Genomic DNA, 13,529 nt, shown 5'->3' with positions numbered 1-13,529 from the left:
CAGATCGGATGATGATGACAGCCAGAATGACGAGGATGAGCAAGATGATGACGATGAGGTAGATGTTGACGATGGTCCATTCGGTTCAGCAATTTTCTCCCAGAAAATGAGGAAGCTTACTCATGATGAGACCCTGAATGTTAATGCAGTGGGTTGCGACACATGTGGGCAACCCCCGGAGGCAGCAACGCCGAGAAAGGCGGCGCGCCCGTGCACTGGCAAAGCACGCTGGAATGGAGCTCACTCAAGCCCACGCGGAGCACGGAGAAACAGAGGTGCTTACTTGAGCCAAAGCAGAGCATGTCAAAACAGAGGAGGCAGCTGCAATGCAGCACCGCACAGAGCACAGCGAAACAGAGGAACAGGCCGCTACACAAGAGCAGCAGGCGTTGCAACTCGGAAGTGCGGTTGAAGCGGAGTGTAGTCCAGCAAAGAGGAACACGGGAAAACAGAGGAACCGACCGCAACACTACAGTATCAAGCGTTGCCAGCACAGAGCGGATATGCAATGTCCCATGTGGAGCGCGTATGGTGCTTTCCTCAGTTTTATACGAACCAGGTGTTGACCCAGTAAGCCAGCGTGGCATGAGTTTTTATGGAAATCCCTGAGTTTTCATCGGTGGGCTTGTAGATTTGGTCGGTATTGGTTTTTGGTGGATTTGATCTCCTTGGGTCCCAACTTTGTTCGTGTGTCTATAGAATGGATCCTTCCGATCTACGCTATGGTTTTATGAGGCCTTAGCACAACGATTTCCTGACTATCTACTACAATAAGTTTTGCCCGACTCTAGTGCTTAAATTCCACTACATATATGAGGGAAAGACGATAATGGCGGTATTACCTTTGGCTCACTCTAGTGCTTGAATTCCACTACATATCTGAACACTACTAACCTCCCGTGAGGTAAAAACCTCGTGTCGTGTTACCCAACTTGCAAAGGCTACTTGTTCGGGACCCCTATCGGAGATCTGCCGAATTTAGCTGCGCCAACTATCTAGTTGATTGAAGGTGATCGGGACGTCTACTGTGTATACGGTGTTGCGGTGGTTTTAGCAGCATACTCGAAGAGCTCGCTTCCACTGATTTTGCAAAGGGTGCTTCTCGTAAGTCATGCACATGTATTTGGCCTCGGATGAGTATTGTCCTTGGTCATGAGAAACCATTTCAGCCCAGACATGCCGATTATCCATCTTCTCGAAGCAATGTGGGCCTCTTTTTGCCACCTGTCCGAGTAACCAACAGTGTCTGTTTCTGTGGGTAGCCGGTGTATCCAATGTGGCAGAGTGGATTTATGGCTCATCTAGTATTGTATCCAGTTATGATTTTCCCTCTTTGTCGTCCATCCGGCTCTTTTTACATGGCAGATGCACGTTGTGTTCGCCGGTTCCGCCGTGTTTATCCTTCCTGTTACGGTGGGTGCGCTTGCCTCCCATGGGCGCGTCGGGTGATCCCGAGCTGGAGCACTGGGGCCACTTCTTATCCAGCCTGGTGTCTTCCATGGAGCAGTAGTTTGGCATTAGATTGAATAAGGCGGCAAACGTCTTTAGGTGTTGGCAAGCGAGGTCTATGATGAGCCAATTTTAACGCATGTTTATGGGGGATGCAATTAATCTTCTATGTTGCAACAACCTGGGACATCATTGTACTTTGACAAGAAATGTCACCAGAATTATCGGATGGTTTTACCGGTCTCTTGCATGACAAGTGACAGATAGTATATGTCGGTTTGCCCTTTGTTCCTGGGGCAATAGACAACATGGGAAGCAAGACTTGTGTTGACTTCAGATCCGACGTGGCGATCGCATGGTTATCTCGGGGTTGTACCATGAGCGGGCTATGTTCTGTACCCACTTTCCCAGGCTAGGTAGTAACCTGGAAGCATGGTTTTCACCATATGTGGTCGCATGTCCAATGTTGTCCAATGTTCTCATTGGCGCACGCATTTTTGGTTGATCCTTCGACTGTTGCCACGAAATGGGTGGTAGGTGGGAGCAAAATTTTGGCTCCCACCAGATCTGACATCGGACCCTATGGTAGTTTTCCTAGGATCCAATCCGACATCAATTCGAGGTTTTTACCTGAGGACAGACACATCGTGTGACTCCTAGGTTGGGCCGTTGGATTGAAGCTACAGGCCTAAATATGAAGATTATAGATTAAGCTTCAGTTGGATGTTGTTTTATCGATAAACAACGATACCATGTTGCATGGTTTCTTGCATCTGTAATTCCTTTTGTTAGTTTATAAGAGATCACTATTTTTCCTTGCAGTAAAAATGGACCCACAACAAATATCAGAGAACCTACATGTCCCAATAGCGAAAGAGGCAATGGGATAGGGAACAATAGATGTGAGATGTGCATGAAGATCATAAAGGTACATATATATGACATCATTGACGTTGAACCATTGAAATATTTATGCCCCACGTAGCAACGCACGGGCAATTTCGTAGTAAATTTATAATTTAGCAGCAGAATAAACAAGCAGAGGAGTGATCCTATTTTCAGCCAAGCTGGATGTCCATAATTTCAGTGAGCATTGGATGTTCAATATCAATATCGTTGCTCACTGTATTATCTTCTTCTTGCTCATGTCACACAGTTGCCAGTCATTTGTTTTTGAACAAAAATAAAAGCATAATATACTAAATGAAAGCACTTTCCAGCGCACATTAACATCCTGAACTCAACGAGCAAATCAGCAGGGATCAATCGATTCATATTTATTGAGGAAAAAAAAAACCAAGTCTTGGGATTGATTTCAACAGATTCATAACATTTTCCATATCATGTATTCTACCTGGACTGAACTCCGGGCCTCCTAAATCCTAAGATGCACACAGCCACTTATAGCTCATTACCGTACGTCTTTTTCTTCTGGCAGGTGGCAGCAGTACTACTCACAGAAAAGGCAGGATATGAGCACGGTGACCAGTACATGGGAGTACTTCAAATCAGTCAGTCGAGGTGATGTTCTCGACCAGGCTGCAAATAATTTCTGCATACCCATACGTATGTGTACAGAGATACTATGTTTGTTGCAAGAAGAAGAACCCAACGTGAGTAGAAGCAGGGCGAAGTCAATGTCCAATGCCACCCAATAAGGCCTTCTGATTTGGAAAACTGTTGTCTGGGTGCTTATTACTAAAATGTAGTAGACATCAGTAGAGGGAAAGAAATGGAAACGAAATCAGGATGGAGGAGCTTGGTCCTCCAACTTCAACACAACTCTTGTGTCGTCGACTCCCTTCCATACTTAACTGCCTGCGGCAAGTTTCTGCTGTATAACTCGTCAAGTTTCTGCTGCAAATATTGCTTGACTTCGTTGCTGTAGGAACCCTTGACCAACACTACCTTGAGGTTCTATAATATTTCCAGACCAGAGACAAATTCGATGGTAGAGCACTGAACCGACAGTACCTCAACATGTGCTGCTATCCAAGGTAAAAAGAAATAGCCCCAACTTGTACCTGCCACAATCAATCTAAACTGAATCGGAAATGCCATATGAAATACTCCCTCGCTGATTTAGTACAAAGTTTATATGGAACGGAGGGAGTATGTACTACCCGGCGCTAATGACATGCACATCTCTGACCGGCGTCATCCGCACCTAGGGAATCCTGGACTCGACCGAGAAGTTGATTGGCAGCATCGAGCACCGTACCTCAGCCGCTGGTCGCCGATCGGGAGCTTCTCTCACCATGGTGGTCGCTGTAGATATAGATGGTACGATGGATTACATATGTACGTATGTATAGATAGTTTAGATACACACTATACACTGGTCATTGTTGCGATCAATGAAGCCTACCAATTTAACTTGTCGTAGTGCGAGCGGATGAATCAACAAGAGGTGAATCATCAACGAGCCAAGACCGAAGAAGCACAGAAGACAAAGTGTGTCAAGATTAGGGAGCGAATGTTAGAGTAATCTTGATTAGTAATTAGCAAGTAGGAGTCTTTGTGTCCGATTCGAGTACTAGTTCATGTACGGGTGCTAGTCCTTGTACAGGAACAGTTTAGTACGTGTCAGGTTATAGGTTAGTTTGGCTAGGAGAGTCCTGGTAGGATTGGTTAGCCGTGTAAGTCTAGGATTATGTTGGGTCGGTGATGGCTCTGCGTATATATATACACGTGCACAGGGCTGCAACTTTGTAATACGGTGTCGAGAAAAGCAGAAAATAAAGAGGAAAACAAAGGGCACGACAAGGGCCCTTGGCTATTAGTTTTGTGTACGCGTGTTCATCGTAATTTAATGTGATCAATCCTGTGACAGAATTCCAACAGTCATGACGTCAATCTATTTACTTTTTATTCTTGAAAAAGAAAGGATGGGAACCCGGCCCAGACATGATACAATGCACTACATCGTGCTGGACATTCTTCGTCGGCCGACACAGTCGGCTGTGCGTGCTTCCAGCAAGGACGACTACTACTGGTACAGATTAATTTCCATGCTACCTGCAAAAAAAATTCTGATGCAAAAAATTGAAATTAATTCCAAAAAATAGGAGGAACTATCATTTCTGAGCACGTTCAAAGGACCCCAAGAGAAGCACTGATAACAAATTGATGGTTAATTCCAGATATCCCAATAAAGATATCAAGGCCGTCCGCATGAATGTGCTAGAGAACGGTTTTGATCTAACTGAATAATATGAAGTATTTTAGTTCTGATGGTAATAGACAAGCAACTTTAGTTGTATTTGGTTTCAGTTTTTGTTTTCAGTATATGTTGGTCAGGATTCAACTTTGTTTATGTCCATGTTTTGCTGGTATAATGCATCATCAAGCTTTCTTTTTGTATGATGATATTGTGTAAATCAGCATATGGATGTGGAAAATATTCTTAGCGACATTAGCCTAGACAAGGATGTTGATGGTTAATGGTTTACATCCCTTAAACATTGGTAATGTTGCCCTTAGAAGCTGGAAACCTGTGATTGTTTCTTGCGCTACAATATGGATTTATCTCATGGAAAGCACGCATGGTGAAAGAAAGGTATTAGCCAATCCTACAAGTTTTGGTTTATTTTTCGGACAGTCCTTTTTGACTGATTAATCATGTGTGACATTTCATGCAGTGATCTGTCCTAACCAGGAAGACAACGCTGAGGTAGTACAGGTTACATCTATGTTCAGAGATGAGGCTAAGATAAAAGATGCTCACAGTTAGTTCATAATTTGATTTGATGAGGAATCCATAGGGTGGCGGATGTTTGCTATGAGGTGGTGTATGTACGTGCTGCACCTCATGGCCGTGGCCTGCTTCCTGCAAGCCAATTTACTGCTTCTTCCGAGGTCATATAGTGATGCTATGGCACTGAGAATCTGAAGGTTAGTAATTCTATTCTATTCTTCTCTATTAAGAACAGTGTTATTTTTCATGATTTAGTGACTGCTGAGTGCTAATAAATTAATTCAATCATATTGGGCCATCTGTTATAGAGCTAAACGAACCATCTGAAGTGGGATGCATTGCATTTTCCCAACTGAATTTACAGTAGCACCAAGAAGGGTTGTGTCCATCATCCTCATCATGTACGATCTAGGCCGCTGGAGCACCAAGTCGCTGGCCTATTCTAACAAATCCAGGCCCTCGAGGCAGCCCTCACTGGTAGAAAAAGGGCCTATAGTCCCGGTTCGTAAGGGCCTTTAGTCCCGGTTCCGGAACCGGGACTAAAGTGTCGGTACTAATACCTCCCCCCTTTAGTCCCGATTCAATCCAGAACCGGGACTAAAGGCCCTCCACGTGGGCAGTGCGCAGAGCCCAGTCAGGAGACCCTTTGGTCCCGGTTGGTGGCACCAACCGGGACCAATAGGCATCCACGCGTCAGCACTTCTGTGGCTGGGGTTTTTGTTTTTTTAAGGGGGGGGGGGGGGGGGGGGGGGTGGGGGGTTTTGCGGGGTTAATTTAGGTGTTTCATATATTGTGTTAGCTAGTTATAATTAATAAAGAGAAGTGTCCTCTCTTATGTCCGTGCTTGGTCGACGCTACGTACTATACATACGTATATAGAGAGGACTAGACACGCTAGCTAGCTAGTAAGCAAACGAAGGAAACAGAAGATCGGCATGAACATCTATGCATATATACAGAGAGAAGTGATATCGACCACCTCTCCCTCTCCGAGAGATTGGTCGAACAACAAGTTCTCGTATATCTATCTGACACTACCGGCTACATATATACAACAATTATCTCTTACAAATATAATCATACGGACTCAGGGTCCACATAGAATTCTCCGTCTTCAGGGATCACGTGGTCAAGAAAGAATGCCGCCAATTCCTCTTGAATTGCTCGCATGCGAGCTGGTGCTAGGAGTTCATCCCGCTTCCGAAACATCTAATTTGAAGAAGGGGGTCAATACATATATATATATATATAAATGAATGAAACTCAACTAAAATGATGGTAATAAAATAAAATTGTGAATGTTGTTATTTACGTACTTCATATTGTTCGTTAGAGTACCCGCCCCGCTCACAGGTCGTGTGGCGGATGGACTCGCAGATGTAGTATCCACAGAAATCATTCCCTTGTTCCTGCCACAACCACTTTACAAGAAATAGAGGTCAATCAAACCGATAAGCAAGAGTGCTAAATGGTATTGATGAAACTAGCGCTTGAATCACTAGGAGATGCGCGGAACATGCTACTATAGTACTTACTTTCGGGTGTCTAAATTCCAGCTCCTTCGGCAGTCCCGGAACTGTTTTGGTGAATTTTCTCCAAACCCTGCCGGACAAAGAAAACAATTACTTGATATCAGGAAATGAACAAAGTTGCTGATATGGTGGATAATGATCGATTTAACTTACTTCTTGAGGATTTCAGTCATGTCCGCATACTCCTTGGGATCTTTTCGTTTAGAGTCCAAGACGGTTACTACTCCCTGCTCAAGATTAATCTCTAGGAGAATATAGTGGTAACTGCACACACATGCATAACTCATCAATTACATTACTATAACCTTGACTAATATATAAGGGAAACCGAATACGCACAAGACAGTAACACTCACCTGAAGTTGTAAGGAAAGAGTATTATATCTTTGTTTTGATTTATTACGAATGATCGTAGCAAGCTGGCCTCGGTAGCTGCGGCATGAAGTTTAACCTGAGTTGCATCTATGAGATATGTGTTAATGAACCCAATATCACCGACTTGTCTTTTCTTCAATTCGGCGATCTTCAATCTGCATAATATAGTGAGGATGATTATAAATACATGCAATGAAAGAGCTAAGCTATATAGAGAAACTTAATGACAGAAGTAGTACTACTTACAGACAGTAGCAGGCGACCGTTGTTTTATCGAGGGCCAATTGATTGAAAAACTGATAGAACTCCTCAAATGGAACAGGCAACAGATCAATTCCAACGAGGTCATGCTCCGGTTTAACTCTCGCATACAAAGTACTCCTCCCCCCAGAGTCTCTGCAGATTTTCAAGTACCAATCATGCAATCTTCGCATCATCGTTGATAGAGATCTTTCATCTTTGACGAGAGGCTTTCCGTACTCGTATCTTTGTATCTGCACCTCCATGGGTTCATAATGTACATCGTCGGGCAGGTAATCTGCAAGATTGCTATAACCGGGCACCATCCTCGGATCATTATCGACATTGTGGCTAGGCACCTTGAGCAGGGGGCACGATTGCTTCGCTTGTTCGCCGAGCTGGGCAATTTGTTTCCCAGCTCGTCGTTCTTTCAGCCTTTGATCACTGACAGTACTTCCCGACCGCTCCGCTTCGGCAAATTCCTTTCCAATAATGCGGTCATAGTTTCCTTTCGGCGGATCAGACTTCGGTGGTTTTGTCAGGGCAGCCAGAGTGCGCTTCACTTTCACCCGATCTACCTTCTCCTCCGGAGGTGGATGTTTCTTTGCTTTCACCCCTTCAAAGAAGTTCCTCACTTCTTCTCGCGCGATCTCGGCGTTCTCCTCCAGGGTCCTCTCATATGGTAACTTCTCTGGAGTCTTTAGAGAAGGACCGAATATGTATGTCCTCCCGCCTCTGGTTGTACTGCTAGAAGCTGACCGAGCAGACGGAGCGGTTGTATTCTTTACTTGCTTAAGCGGCGAAGGAGAAGGACTACGACGCGCCGGAGCAGCTGGAGCGGCGGCAGGTCTCTTCCGCCCTTGCTGACGAGGCGGAGAAGGAGGAGGCTGGCTGCTCGGGCGCGTCGGCGCAGGCGGAGAAGGAGGCAGAGTGTCGCCACGCGCCGGAGAAGGAGCCGGCCGAGGGCCCTGATCGTCACTCGCCGGAGGAGGAGGCGGTGGAGGCGGAGTGCCCTGACTCGCCGGAGGAGGAGGAGGAGGCGGTGGCGTCCAGTTCGGAAGGTTGATGAGCTCCTTCCGCCATAGGCATGGAGTCTTCAGAGCAGACCCCAGCCGAGTCTCCCCTTCACCGGTAGGGTGGTCAAGCTGGAGGTCCTCAAATCCCTCCGTTATCTCATCCACCATCACCCTAGCATATCCTTCTGGAATCGGCCGGCAGTGAAAAGTTGCGCCAGGTTCAGTAGGATAAACAGAGCCAACAGCCGCCATGACCTTCAAATTCATCCATTGCGTCATAAGGTGGCAGTTTTGAGACTCCGTTATAGCATCCACGGGATAGCTGGCAGGAGCCGTCAAGGCATGCTCCAGCTGAAGCAGCTCGGTGAAAGCCACGCTGCTTCTGCGCTGAGATGGCGGGGTAGCTTCGGGGGAGGCTTCGGCAGTACGTTTGCTGCGATTTGCTTCTCGTTCCTCTATCGCGTCTACCCTTGCTTGCAGCGCCTGTATTTGGGTCTGCTGCACTTTTTTCCTCCTCTCATGGGATTTGTAACCGCGTGCGTCCGGAAACCCAACCTTCCATGGAATGGAGCCTGGCGTGCCTCGTGTCCGTCCAGGGTGCTCAGGATTCCCGAGGGCCATTGTGAGCTCGTCGTTCTCTCTGTCTGGAAAGAACGTCCCTTCCTGCGCTGCTTCGATATACTGCTTAAGCTTACTGACTGGTATGTCCATTTGATCGTTCGTCCAAATGCACTTCCCTGTTACAGGGTCCAGTGTTACGCCAGCCCCGAAGAACCAAGTCCGGCAACAGTATGGCCAGTTAATTGTCTCTGGTTCGATCCCTTTATGAACCAGATCATTCTCAGTCTTGGACCACTTAGGCCGGGCTACGAGGTAGCCACCTGACCCCGTGCGATGGTGAAGTTTCTTCTTCGCAGCATTTTGCTTGTTTGTCGCCGACATCTTCTTACTCTTTTCTGATGTCTTGTGGGCCACAAATGCGGGCCAGTGATCTCTGATCTTCTCATATCTGCCCTTGAATTCTGGTGTCTCATTATTTTCGACAAACTTATTCAGCTCTTTCTTCCACCTCCTGAATAGTTCTTCCATCCTCTTCAGAGCAAAAGACTTGATTAATTTCTCTTTAACTGGGTTCTCTGGATTATCCTCAGGCGGTAGGGTGAAATTTGACTTCAGCTCAGTCCAAAGATCATTTTTCTGCATATCATTGACATAAGACACCTCAGGGTCTTCTGTAGCCAGCTTAAACCATTGCTGGATGCTTATCAGGATCTTGTCCCTAACCAGAACCCCGCACTAAGCAACAAATGCGCTCTTTGTCCGGAGGGGTTCAATAGGTTGGCCGTCGGGCGCGATTGCTATGATCTCAAACTTTTCATCTGAGCTCAACTTTTTCTTCGGGCCTCGTCTCTTTACCGAAGTTGTGCTCGATTCAGAGGGCTAGAAAAAAGAACAAAGACTTAATTAATATGTGTACATACCAAAACAATGAATGCATCAATCAGCTAGTCAGCATAGGCTTAACTAATATATATACCTGGCCGGACTCGGTTCGGTCACCGGAGCCGTCATCACGGTCTCCTTCTTGCACCGGCATTGGGTCACCGGAGCCGTCCTCATGTTCTTCTTCTTGCACCGGCATTAGGTCACCGTAGCCAGCTTGTTCACCCTCTCCTTCCAGACCATCGGTTTCGTTGAGAAACAACGAGATGGCATCACTTCCTTCTGCGATTATGTCCCTCAACAACGCTTCTTTTGTTGCTTCGTCTAGGGCGGTGTCCATAGTTTCTACAAATATTTACAACATGGCAATTATTATTCAAACATGACAGATGGATATATTAGTGCCAAACGTAGAACTAGCTACCTAATCATAGTAAGCTATCGGGAGGGGGTATATATCGACAACGACGACACTACATCTATGTCCCTCGACGACCCTCGTTCCCGATAAAAAAAGAGGAAGAAGAAGAAAAATAAGAGCAGAAGAAAGAATAGAGGAGAAGAACCCTCGACCCCTAGACGACCCTCTTCTTCCTCTCATGTTCGAGAGGATCGCCGAGGGGTCGGGAGGTTGCCTAGTGTCAAAGAATTCAACAAAACCATGTCTTCATCATTAGGCGAAAGTAACATGTGCATGATGGTACGAAGCTCTTCAAAGTTGTTCTGGAACGGAGTCCCAGATAGGATAATTCGCTTTTTGGTACAAAGTTCAGAAAGAGCCTTCCGAATATCGCTATTTGGAAGGCCTTTGCTGAATTCGTACCAAAAGGCGGATTATTCTATCCGGGACTCCATTCCAGAACAACTTTGCAGAACTTCGTACCAACATGCCCTGGTTACTTCCGGCTAATGATGAAGGCATGGATTTCTTCAATACTTTGACAGTAGGAAACCTCTCTCGACCCCTCGGCGATCCTCGACCCCTCGAACCCTCGACGACCCTGGAACCCTCGACCCCTAGACGACCCTCTTCTTCCTCTCATGTTCGAGAGGATCGCCGAGGGGTCGGGAGGTTGCCTAGTGTCAAAGGATTCAACAAAACCATGTCTTCATCATTAGGCGAAAGTAACATGTGCATGATGGTACGAAGCTCTTCAAAGTTGTTCTGGAACGGAGTCCCAGATAGGATAATTCGCTTTTTGGTACAAAGTTCAGCAAGAGCCTTCCGTATATCGCTATTTGGAAGGCCTTTGCTGAATTCGTACCAAAAAGCGGATTATTCTATCCGGGACTCCATTCCAGAATAACTTTGCAGAACTTCGTACCAACATGTCCTGGTTACTTCCGGCTAATGATGAAGGCATGGATTTCTTCAATACTTTGACACTAGGAAACCTCTCTCTACTTCCGGCTAAGAAGAAGAAGAAGAAGAAGAAGAAGAAGAAGAAGAAGAAGAAGAAGAAGAATAAAAGAAGAAAAAAAGAGGAGAAGAAGAAAGGAATAGTGGAGAAAAGAGAAAATAGAATTCTTCTCCACTATTCCTTTCTTCTTCTCCTCTTCTTTTTCTTCTTTTTTCTTCTTCTTATTTATTTCTCCTCTTCTTTTCGGTAGAGGAAACCCTAAATAGCTAGCAAGTATCGTGGGTGTGAGATACATGTGGCCTTCGGTGTCGGACACTACATCCACGTCCCACAAGTGACGTGGGCGTCGAAGCCCCCTCCACTTGTGGGATGTGGGTGTAGTGTCCGACACCAACGGTACATGTATCTCACACCGATGATACTTTCTATTTAGGGTTTCTCCTCTAACGCTCCTCGACCTCTCGACGACCCTCATTCCCGATAAAATAAAGAGGAAGAAGAAGAAAAAAGAAGAAAAGAAAGAATAGAGGAGAAGACTTCCTCTTCTTCCTCTCCTCTTCTTCTCCCTCTTCTTCCCCTTCTTCCTCGCCTGTCTCATGAATGTCCGACGTTCTCGACCCCCCCCCCCCATGTGTCGAAGAAAAAAAAGAAGAAAAAAAAGAAGAGAAGAAGAAAGGAATAGAGGAGAAAAGAGAAAATAGAATATATATTCTAATTTTCTCTTCTTCTCCTCTTCCTTTTCTTTTCTTCGTCATCTTCTCCTTCTTCTTCTCCTTCTTTCTCTACTTATTTTCCTTTTCCTTATTTTACTTTTTCCTCTCCACTAACATCATCATATATATGAAAAAATGCATATATGAAAAAAAAAACACCATCATATATATCATCTATCATCTATGAACAAAAGTATTCCTAGATACATAAAAAATTTCTACAAATGAAAATAACCTAAAAAAATCATATGATCATCTATGAACAAAAAAAACATCATTTGATCATCTATCATCTATGAACAAAAAAATCATCATTTGATCATCTATCATCTATGAACAAAAATATTCATCATTTGATCATCTATCATCTATAAACAAAAATATTCCTAGATACATAAAAAAATTCTACAAATGAAAATAACCTAAAAAAATCATATGATCATCTATGAACAAAAAAAACATCATTTGATCATCTATCATGCATCTATGAACAAAAAAATCATCATTTGATCTCTATCATCTATGAACAAAAATTTGCAAAGGGATGGCGCCGGCGGCCGGACCAAGCTAAGGAGAGGTCGGCGGCGAGGATGGCGTCGGGGCAGGGGCGCGGGCGACGACGAGGGCGGGCCGGGGCGGCGCGCGGGCGACGGCGACGGGGGCGGGCCGGGGCGGCCGCGTCGGGGCAGGGGCGGGCCGGGGCAGGGGCCCGGGCAACGGCGAGGGCGCGGGCGACGGCGGGCGACGGCGAGGGCGTGGGCGACGACGGGCACGGGCGAGGCGACGGCGACGGCGGGGCAGCCTGGCGGCGTCGGCGTCGGGGCGGCAACTGCGAGAGACGGGAGTGAAAATTTCCAAAGTCTGAACTTATATAGCAAAGCCTTTAGTCCCGGTTCGTGGCACAACCCGGGACTAAAGGTGGGCATTAGTCCCGGTTGGTGCCACCAACCGGGACCAAAGGCCAATTTTCGGCAACCCAAAGGGCGGGAAGCGGCGGCCTTTGGTCCCGGTTGGTGGCACCAACCGGGACTAAAGGGGTGCAATGGTCACGGTTGGTGGCACGAACCGTGACCAATGCACCCTTTAGTCCCGGTTGGTGCCACCAACCGGGACCAATGCCCTTGTGCTGCCCGCGCCCAAAAGTTTAGTCCCACATCGCTAGCGGAAGGGCGCCGGCACTGGTTTATAAGCCCTGCTGTGCCTCTCCATTCGAGCTCCTCTCTAATGCAGGCTTTCGGGCCTAAACTTGCTACTGCCTGTGGGCCTATTGGGCCTCTGCGGGCCTGAATCCTGGCCCATGTAGGGTTTCTAGTCGTATTCAGGCCGTGGAGGCCCAGTAGGTGGCATTTTTTTGGTTTTTTCTTTTTTATTTCTACATTTTTTTGGTTTTTTATTTTTTTATTTCTACTTAAAACTAAATACTTACAGTTTTTTAGTGATTTCTTTTTGCTTTTAGGTCACAAAAATTATAAACTTTCTGTTAGTGCCATTAGTTTTAAATTTTGAATAGTTTAAATTTGAATTTTTAAAAAATTTGTGTGAATCACTAGTTTATGAATAACTTTACTATAAAAATAGAATTTTTTTCTATTTATTTTTTATTTATACTTACAACTAAATACTTATAGTTTTTTAGTGATTTCTTTTTGATTTTAGGTCACAAAAATTATAAACTTTCTGTTAGTGCCATTAGTTTTATAGTA

The 13,529-nt window shown here is 45.6% G+C and overlaps 1 long non-coding RNA gene across 1 annotated transcript; it reads left to right on the top strand.

Moving 5' to 3' along the window:
• Positions 1-4,995: 4,995 nt before the first annotated feature.
• Positions 4,996-5,489, top strand: LOC125524478. Its single transcript, XR_007290766.1, has 3 exons — positions 4,996-5,008; positions 5,091-5,122; positions 5,214-5,489. It is a non-coding gene; the product is annotated as an uncharacterized LOC125524478 (long non-coding RNA).
• Positions 5,490-13,529: the final 8,040 nt, after the last annotated feature.

Source organism: Triticum urartu, chromosome 7 (assembly GCF_003073215.2).
Source record: "Triticum urartu cultivar G1812 chromosome 7, Tu2.1, whole genome shotgun sequence".
Taxonomy (NCBI): Eukaryota; Viridiplantae; Streptophyta; class Magnoliopsida; order Poales; family Poaceae; genus Triticum; species Triticum urartu.
The sequence above is the reverse complement of the archived record's forward strand: the minus strand, read 5'-3'. Positions and strand labels throughout refer to the sequence as shown.